Source organism: Macaca fascicularis, chromosome 1, assembly GCF_037993035.2.
Source record: "Macaca fascicularis isolate 582-1 chromosome 1, T2T-MFA8v1.1".
NCBI lineage: Eukaryota > Metazoa > Chordata > Mammalia > Primates > Cercopithecidae > Macaca > Macaca fascicularis.
The window spans coordinates 46,594,771-46,604,319 of record NC_088375.1 but is presented as its reverse complement, the minus strand read 5'-3'; the positions used below and the strand labels follow the sequence as shown (position 1 = coordinate 46,604,319).

Here is a 9,549-nt window from a genome sequence, read left to right as displayed (position 1 = left end):
CTCTCATGTTGGTTGAGATCTACCTTTGGGTCAACGACATATATGATGATGACAAAGCAAAACTTCTTTAGTTTAATAAATTATTAAAATATTTATTATAAAATAAATTATATATGAGCTAGATTTGGGATAGGATGTGTTGTGAAAAATGCCTAAGGTATTTTTCAAAGCTTATATATAATAAGTGTATTTTATGAAAAATCAAAATACATAGAGAAAATAAAAATGTGTACTGGATAAGAAACATTTTAATATTTCTAAATAGTAGAATTCGGTTGTCAGAACAAGTTTGAACCATCAATGGGAAAATTTTTGATAAACAATCACCCAGTGGCGGTTCTCTTTTATAAAGATTCCTCTCTTTGGTTATATTCTGGGAGAAATTTCAGCCAAATAAAAATAACAGAAATGTGTTCACTTCAGCAGCATATATACTAAAATTGGAATGATACAGAAAATATTAGCATGACCCCTGCGCATGGATAGCACACTAATTCATAAACTGTTCAATATTTTTTTGAGTGGCTTGTTAAAAGAAAAACAAACAAACAGAAAACAACAATGATGACAACCAACATCAACAAAAAAGGACCCCCACAAAAATCCCATTCGAAGTCAGAAAGCTCAAAGATGAAATTTAGATAAGCCCACAAAGTTGAGAAAGAGCCAATGCAAAGATGCTGAAAACTCAAAAAGTCATTGTGCCTCTCCTCCGCCAAATGACCACAACACCTCTCCAGAAGGGCACAGGGCTAGGCAGAGGCTGGGATGGCTGAACTGACAGAAGTAGGCTTCAGAAGGTGGGTAAATAACAAACTTTGCTGAGTTAAAGGAGCATGTTTTAACCCAATTCAAAGAAGGTAAGATCGTAATTAAACAATATAGGAGCTGATAACTAGAATAGTCAATTAATAGAGGAACGTAACTGACCTGATGGAGCTGAAAAATACAAAAGGAGAAATTCACAATGCAGTCACAAGTATCAATAACAGAATAGACCACGCAAGGGAAGGAATCTCAGCACTGGAAGACTACCTTTCTGAAGTAAGACAGGCAGAAAAAAATAGAAAAAAAAGAACACAAAGGAATGAACAAAACCTCTGAGAATTATCAGACTATGTAAAGAGACTGAACTTATGACTGATTGGGGTACCTGAAACAGATGGGGAGAATGGAACCTTGTTGGAAAACATACTTCAGGATACCATCTAGGAGAAATCCTCCTCCTGGCATGACCATTCTCCAACCTGGCATGACAGGCCAGCATTCAAATTCAAGAAATTCAGAGAACCCCAGTAAGATACTCTACTAGAAAATCAACTTTAAGATGCATAATCATCAGATTTTCTAAGTTTGAAATGAAAGAAAAAATATTGAGGTCAATGAGAAAGAAAGGTCTGGTCACCTACAAAGGGAAACCCATCAGACTGACTGTGGATCTCTCAGTGCAAACCCTACAGGCCAAAAGAGATCAGGGGCTAATATTCAGCATTCTTAAAGAAAATAAATTCCAGCCCAGAATTTCAAATCCAGCCAAAGTAAGCTTCATAAGGAATGGAGAAATAAGATCCTTTTCAAACCAGCAAATGCTGAAGGAATTTGTCACCAGCAGGCCTGCTTTGCAGGAGCTCCTGAAGGAAGCACTAAAGATGGAAAGAAAAAAAAAAAATTACCAGCCACTACAAAAGACACTGAAGTGAAAAGACCAGTGACACTATGAAGCAACCACACAAACAAGTCTGCAAAACAACAAGTTAGCATCATAATGACAGGATCCAATTCACACATCACAATACTACTTTAAATGTAAATGGACCAAATGCCCCAATTAAAAGACACAGAATGGCAAGCTGGATAGTCAAGCTCCATAGGCATGCTGTCTTCAAGAGACTCATATCATGTGCAAAGACACACATGGGCTCAAAATAAAGGGATGGAGGGAAATGTACCAAGCAAATGGAAAACAGGAAAAACAAAAAACAAAAAACAGGGATAGCAATCCTAATTTTTGGAAAACAGACTTTAAACCAACAGTGTTCAAAAAAGACAAAGTCATTGCATAATGGTAAAGAGTTCAATTCATCAAGAAGAGCTAGCTATCCTAAATATATATATGCACCCAACATAGGAGCACCCAGATTCATAAAGCAAGTTCTTAGAGACCTACAAAAAAATTTAGACTCCCACACAATAATAGTGAGAGACTTTCACACCCCTCTGACAATATTAGACAGATTATCCAGGCAGAAAATTCACAAATATATTCAGAACCTGAACTCAGCTCTGGATCAAGTGGGCCTGATAGATTTCTGAAGAACTCTTCACCAAAAACAATAGAATACACATTCTTCTCATCACCACATGGCACTCAATCTAAAATTGATCACATAATAGGAAGTGCAAATGCCAAATGCAAAAGAACTGAAATAAAAACAAACAGTCTCTTACACTACAGCACAAACCAATTAGAAGCCAAGATTAAGGAGTCCACTCAAAACCACATAACTACATGGACATTGAACAATCTGTTCCTGAATGACTCTTGTGTAAATTAAGGCAAATGTTGAGACATTCTTTGAAACAAATGAGAACAAAGAGGTACCATACCAGAGTATTTGGGATACTGCTAAAGCAGTGTTAACAGAGAAATTTATAATGCTAAATTCCCCCTTCAAAAAGCTAGAAAGATCTCAAGTTAACAACCTAACATCTCAACTAAAGGAACTAGAGAACCAAAAGAAAAAAAAATGCTAATAGAAGACGAGAAATAACTAAGATCAGAGCCAAGCTAAAGGAGATTGAGACAGGGAAATCCCTTCAAAAAACAAACAAACCCAGGAGCTGATTTTTTTGGAAAAAATAATAATAAAATATAGATAAACTGGCAGAAGAAAAGATAGAAGAATCAAATAAACACAATCAGAAATGATAAGGAGGATATCACCACTGGCCCCACAGAAATACAAACAACCATCAGAGAATACTATAAATGCCTCTGTGTATATAAATTAGAAAATGTAGAAGAAATGCACAATTTCCTGGGCAAATGCACCCTCCCAAGACTGAACCAGGAAGAAATTGAATCCATAAACAGACCAATAACGTGTTCTAAATTTAAGGCAGTAATAAATAGCCTACCAGTCAAAAACAGCCCAGGACCAGATGGATTTACGGCTGAATTTTACCAAAGGTACAAAGAGGACCTGGTACATTTTCCTCTGAAACTATTCCAAAAAATCAAAGAAGAAAGACTCCTCCCTAACTCATTCTATGAGGCCAGGATCATTCTGATACAAAAACCTGGCAGAGATACAACAACAACAACAACAAAACTTCAGGCCAATATCCCTGATGAACATCGATACAAAAATCCTCAATAAAATGCTGGAAAACTGAATCCAGCAGCAAGTTAAAAAGCTTATCCACCACAATCAAATTGGCTCTGTTCTCATAATGTAAGTTTAGTTCAACACATGGAAATCAATACATGTGATCTAACAAACAGAACTAAAGACAAAAAAAAAAAAAATACATGATTATCTCAATAGATGCAGAACAGGCCTTTGATAAAATCCAACAACCCTTCATGCTTAAAATTCTCAATAAACTAGGTATTGAAGGGGCATATCTCAAAATAATAAGAGCTATATATCACAAACCCACAGCAAATATCTGACTGAATGAGCAAAAGCTGGAAGCATTCCTCTTGAAAAGTGGCATAGATGAGGATGCCATCTCTCACCACTCCTATTCAACCTAGTATTGGATATCCTAGTCAGACCAATCAAGGAAGAGGAAGAAATAAAAGTTATTCAAATAGAAAGAGAGGAAGTCAAATTATCTTTGTTTGCAGCTGACATGATCCTGTATCTATAAACCCCACCATCTCAACCCAAAAGCTTCTTAATCAGATAAGCAACTTCAGCAAAGTCTCAGAATGTAAAATCAGCATGCAAAAATCACTAGCATTTTTAATAAACCAGCAACAGGCAAGCAGAGAGCCAAATCATGAATAAATTCCCATTCAAAATTGCTACAAATGTATAAAATACCTAGGAATACAGATAGGAAGGAAAATGAAGGACCTCTTCAAGGAGAACTACAAACTACTATTCAGATAAATCAGAGAGAATACAAACAAATGAAGAAATACTCCATGCTCATGGTTAGGAAGAATCAATATTATGAAAATGACCATACTGCTCAAAGTAATTTACATATTCAATGCTATTTCCATTAATCAACCATTGACATTTTTCATAGAATTAGAAAAAGAAACTATTAATATTCATATAGAACCAAAAAAGAGCCCATATAGCCAAGTCAATCTTAAGCAAAAAGAACAAAGCTGGAGGCATCATGCTACCTGACTTCCAACTATACTACAAGGCTATAATAACTAAAACAGCATGATGCTGGTAAAAAACAGACACATGGACCAATGAAACACAATAGAAAACTCAGAAATAAGATCGCTTACCTACAGCCATCTAATCTTGGACAAACTTGACCAAAATAAACAATGGAGAAATAATTCCTCATTTAATAAATGGTGCTGGGAGAACTGACTAGCCATATGCAGAAAATCTAAACTGGATCACTTCCTTACATCATATACAAAAATTAACTAAAGATGTATAAAGACTTAAATGTAAAATGCAAAACTATAAAAACCTCAAAAGAAAATCTAGGAAAAAGCCTTCATTATATAATCATGGGCAAAGATTTTACGACAAAAATGCCAAAAGCAATTGCAACAAAAGCAAAAATTGAAAAATGAGGTCCAGTTAAACTAAGCAGCTTCTGCACAGCAAAACAAATGATCATCAGAGTGAACAGACAACCTACAAAAGTTGTTTAAAAATTTGCAATCTATCCATCTGACAAAGGTCTAATATCCAGAATCAACAAGGAACTGAAATACATTTACAAAAAAAAAAAAAAATCAAACAAGCCCATTAAAAAGTGGATGAAGGACATGAACAGACACTTCTCAGAAGAAGACATACATGTGGCCAAAAAATATGTGAATAAAAATCTCAACATCACTAATCATCAGAGAAATTCAAATTAAAATCACAATGAGATACTACCTCATGCCAGTCAGAAACAGGCCGGGTGTGGTGACTGATGCCTGTAATCCAAGCACTTTGGAAGGCCAAGGCAGGTAGATCAACAGTTTGAGACCCGCCTGGCCAACATGGTGAAACCCTGTCTCTACTAAAAATACAAAAACTAGCTAGGCATGTTGGTGTATGCCTGTGATTCCAGCTACTCCGGAGGCTGAGGCATAAGAATCACTTGAACCCAGGAGGCGGAGGTTGCAGTGAGCCAAGAGGCACCTCTGCACTCCAGCCTGGGCAACAGTGAGATTCCATCTCAAAAAAACAAACAAACAAAGTTGAGAAACAACAGATGCTGGTGAGTTTGTAGAGAATAAGGAATAGTTTTACACTGCTGGTGGGATTATAAATTAGTTCAACCATTGTGGAAGATAGTATGGCAATTCCACAAAACTAAGAGACGGAAATACCATTTGACCCAGCAATCCTGTTACTGAGTATATACCCAAAGGAATATAAAACATTCTATTACAAAGATACATGCACACATTGTGGCACTATCTACAATAGCAAAGTCATAGAATCAACCTAAATGCCCAACAATGATAGACAAGATAAAGAAAATATGGTACAGATACACTGTGAAATAATATGCAGCCATAAAAAGGAATGAGACTGTGTCATTTGCAGGAACAGGGATGGAGTTGGAAGCCATTATTCTTAGCAAACAAACACAGGGACAGAAAACCATACACAGCATGTTCTAACTTATAAGTGGGAGCTGATCGATAAGAATACATGGACACATGGCGGGGACAGCATACATTGGTCATCTGTTGGGGGTAAAGGAGGGATAGCATGAAGAAGAATAGCTGGTGGATGCTGGGATTAATAGCTGGGTAATGAGATGATCTGTGCGGTAAACCACAATGGCACACATCTACTTATGTAACAAACCTGCACATCCTGCATATGTACCCCTATACTTAAAATAAAAGTTGAAAAAAGAATATTTCAGAATTAAATTGTATTTATATAGGAAAAAAGAAAAGAAATGATCAGGAACAAGATGATCATTAGTGTAATCTGATTAAAGGATCATTGCAAATGTGGAATTCAGTGGAAATTTAAAGACTAAAGAAATATATATGAAAGGTGACCACACAACATCCTTAAAACAATGAGAATTAAAAATGAAATAATTGCTATTAATAATTATTCCAGTCAAGCATAAACCTGGAATGTCCTGAGTAAATGAAAACATACTGTCACCTTTCAAATGTAAGTGTTAATGAAAGATTGCTTTGGGGGATACTGGCCAGTGGAGCTAATGTAACCAAGATGCTCTGTGAAGCCAGAACAGTTTTAAGGATGAGGAAGGCCTTTAAAAATATTCGGTAAAATTATGGATTTGGGTACATGGGGTCATTGTGTATGTTTTGAAATGTAACATCTGAAAACGTAAAACTGCTGGAAAAATATAGTGGAAAAGCTCTATGATATTGGTCTGGGTAATGACTTTTTGGATATAAACTCCAAAGCACAGGAAACAACAGCAAAAAACAAAGCAAAACAAAAACAAGAAAGTGGGTATACATCAAACTAAAATGCTTCCATATAGCCATGGAAACAATCCATAGAATAAAGAAACAACCTATAGATCAGGAGAAAATTATTTTCTAACATAATTATTTGCTAATTATAGCCATTAAAGGGATAATATAAAAAATAAAGAGACAATTTGGTAAGAAATACTCAAAATCAATAACAATCAGATAAATGAAAATTAAAACCTCAGTGAGATATCAACTCATTTCTGTTAGAATGGCTATTGTGAAAAAGATAAAAGATAACAAGTATTGAAAAGGGTATGGAGAAGAGAATCCTTCTGCACTGTTGGTTGGAATATAAATTATCACAGAATTATGGAAAACAGTATGGAGGTCCCCCAAAAATTAAAAATGAAACTACCATTTGATCCCACAATCTCACCACTGAGATTCAAAGTGCGTTGAAGAGGTATTGTACTCTCATGTTAATTGCAGCATTGTTTACAACAGCTAAGATCTAAATCAATCTGGGTCCATTATGGGTGAATGGATTAAAAAATGTGGTATATATACACTATGAAATGACTGGTATATACTCAGTCATAGAAAAGTTAAATCCTATCATTTGCAGCAACATGAATGGAATGAAAGGCCAGTGTGTTAAGTGAAAATAAGCCAGGCACAGAAAAACAAATATATGATGTCACTCACGTGTGGAATTTTAAAAAGTTGTACTTATAGAAATAGTGAGTACAGTGGTGCTTGTCCTGGACTGAGAATAAGTTGGAGAGATGTTGGTCAAATAATATAAAGTTCTGTTAGGAGGAATTAAGCTCAAGGGATCTATTATACAACATGGTGACTACAGTTAAAAACAATGTATTATTTCCTTAGAAAATTCTAAAATAATAGAATCTGAGTATTTTTTAAGCTTAATTTAAAAAAATTTTGTATTATACTTTAAGTTCTGGGGTACATGTGCAGAACATGCAGGTTTGTTACATAGGTATACATGTGCCATGGTGGTTTGCTGCACCCACCAACCTGTCATCTACATTAGGTATTTCTCCTAATGCTATCCCTCCCCTTACCCCCCACCCTCCAACAGGCCCCAGTGTGTTTTGTTCCCCTCCCTGTACCCAGATGTTCTCATTGTTCAACTCCCACTTAGGAGTGAGAACACACATTGTTTGGTTTTCTGTTCCTGTTTTAATCTGCTGAGAATGATGGTTTCCAGCTTCATCCATGTCCCTGCAAAGGACATGAACTCATTATTTTTTTTGGCTGCATAGGATTTCATGCTGTATATGTGCCATGTTTTCTTTATCTAGTCTATCATTGATGGGCATTTGGTTGGTGCCAAGTCTTTGCTATTGTGAATAGTGCTACAATAAACATATGTGTGCATGTGTCTTTATAGTAAAATGATTTATACTCCTTTGGGTATATACCCAGTAATGGGATTGCTGGGTCAAGTGGTATTTCTGATTCTACATTCTTGAGGAATCATCACACTGTCTTCCACAATGGTTGAACTAATTTTCACTCCCACCAACAGTATAAAAGCTTTCCTATTTCTCCACATCCTCTCCATCATCTGTTGTTTCCAGACTTTTTAATGATCACCATTCTAACTGGTGTGAGATGGTGTCTCATTGTGGTTTTGATTTGCATTTTTCCAATGACCAGTAATCTAAGTATTCTTAACACACACATAAAATGGTAAGTATATGAGGAAATTCCTGTGTAAGTTAGCTTGATTTATCATTGCATAATGTGTACAGATTTCAAAACTACATGTTGTACATGATAACATATATATTCTTTATCAATTAAAATTAATGCTTTTATAAAAAGAAAATTATAAAAATCAGAAAATTATAAAAAGTTATTATAAAAATCAGCCTTGTAACCAGAAGAAAATACTGAAGTTCTCATAGCATGTGGAGGCCTGAAATATATTACTAAAGACAGGTGAACAATAACAAAAACAAAAAAGTAACTTTGAGAACCACTACTGTAGCATTCAACTAGTCCCCAATCAAGATAACAACAACAAAAAAATGACAAAAATATGTTTGTTACTTGGAAGGAGCACCAAGATGTCAGAAAAATAAGGTAGTTGATCAAGCCTAGTAGCCCATTTAGGCCCAGAGAAGAAGGGTACTGTCTTTAGTGCTGTGCATTAAAGATCATAGTGCTATAGAGGATACTGCATAACACACACACACACGCACACACACACACACACACACACATCCAAAGAACGTACAAGGCATCTGTGTCACTGGGGATTCAAAGCCTTGCATTGGCATCATGTTACTGGGAGATTTCAAAAACCCATTTTCTTGGCCAACACCATTCAAGCCCCAGGGGAATGTTTCACTTCGCTTGCCTTATAATCTTGACACAGAAGACAACGTGCTTCAAATATTAAGAAGTTTTCTGGGGCTTGCTACAGCCGACAATGAAGAACATTGAACTGTCAAATCATTCTGTAACATTATTGAATGTTGAATATAATTTCCCACTAAAGTCAAGTATTAAAGTTTCACATTTATTTGTACTCCAATCCATTGTTTCTGAAATATTCACAAATTAGTGTAGTATTTTTTACCAAGTTTCTATGGTGGTAATTGCACATATGGGTAAGAAAGTTTTTCAACATTATGTATTCATTTTTTAAAAATTTGGATATAAATGTCTAGACATATTAAACCATGAATTGAATCCTTTATACCAGAAAAGAGAATTTCAAATAGTTTTAATACAAAGTTCAAATATCATGAAATATCATGTTCATCTAAATAAATTTGATTTTAAAATTTGATATATATTAATTATAACTTGTATTTTAACCTATTGATTGTAATGCAAAATTGTGAATATTTTTGAAGAAAAAAGTTGTTTTTAAAAGCTTGCAACATATTTGAAGT

At 35.1% G+C, this 9,549-nt stretch overlaps 1 non-coding gene across 1 annotated transcript; it reads left to right on the top strand.

Moving 5' to 3' along the window:
* Positions 1 to 410: 410 nt before the first annotated feature.
* LOC123570906 (U6 spliceosomal RNA) lies at positions 411 to 517 on the top strand. Its single transcript, XR_006695120.1, has one exon. It is a non-coding gene; the product is annotated as a U6 spliceosomal RNA (small nuclear RNA).
* Positions 518 to 9,549: the final 9,032 nt, after the last annotated feature.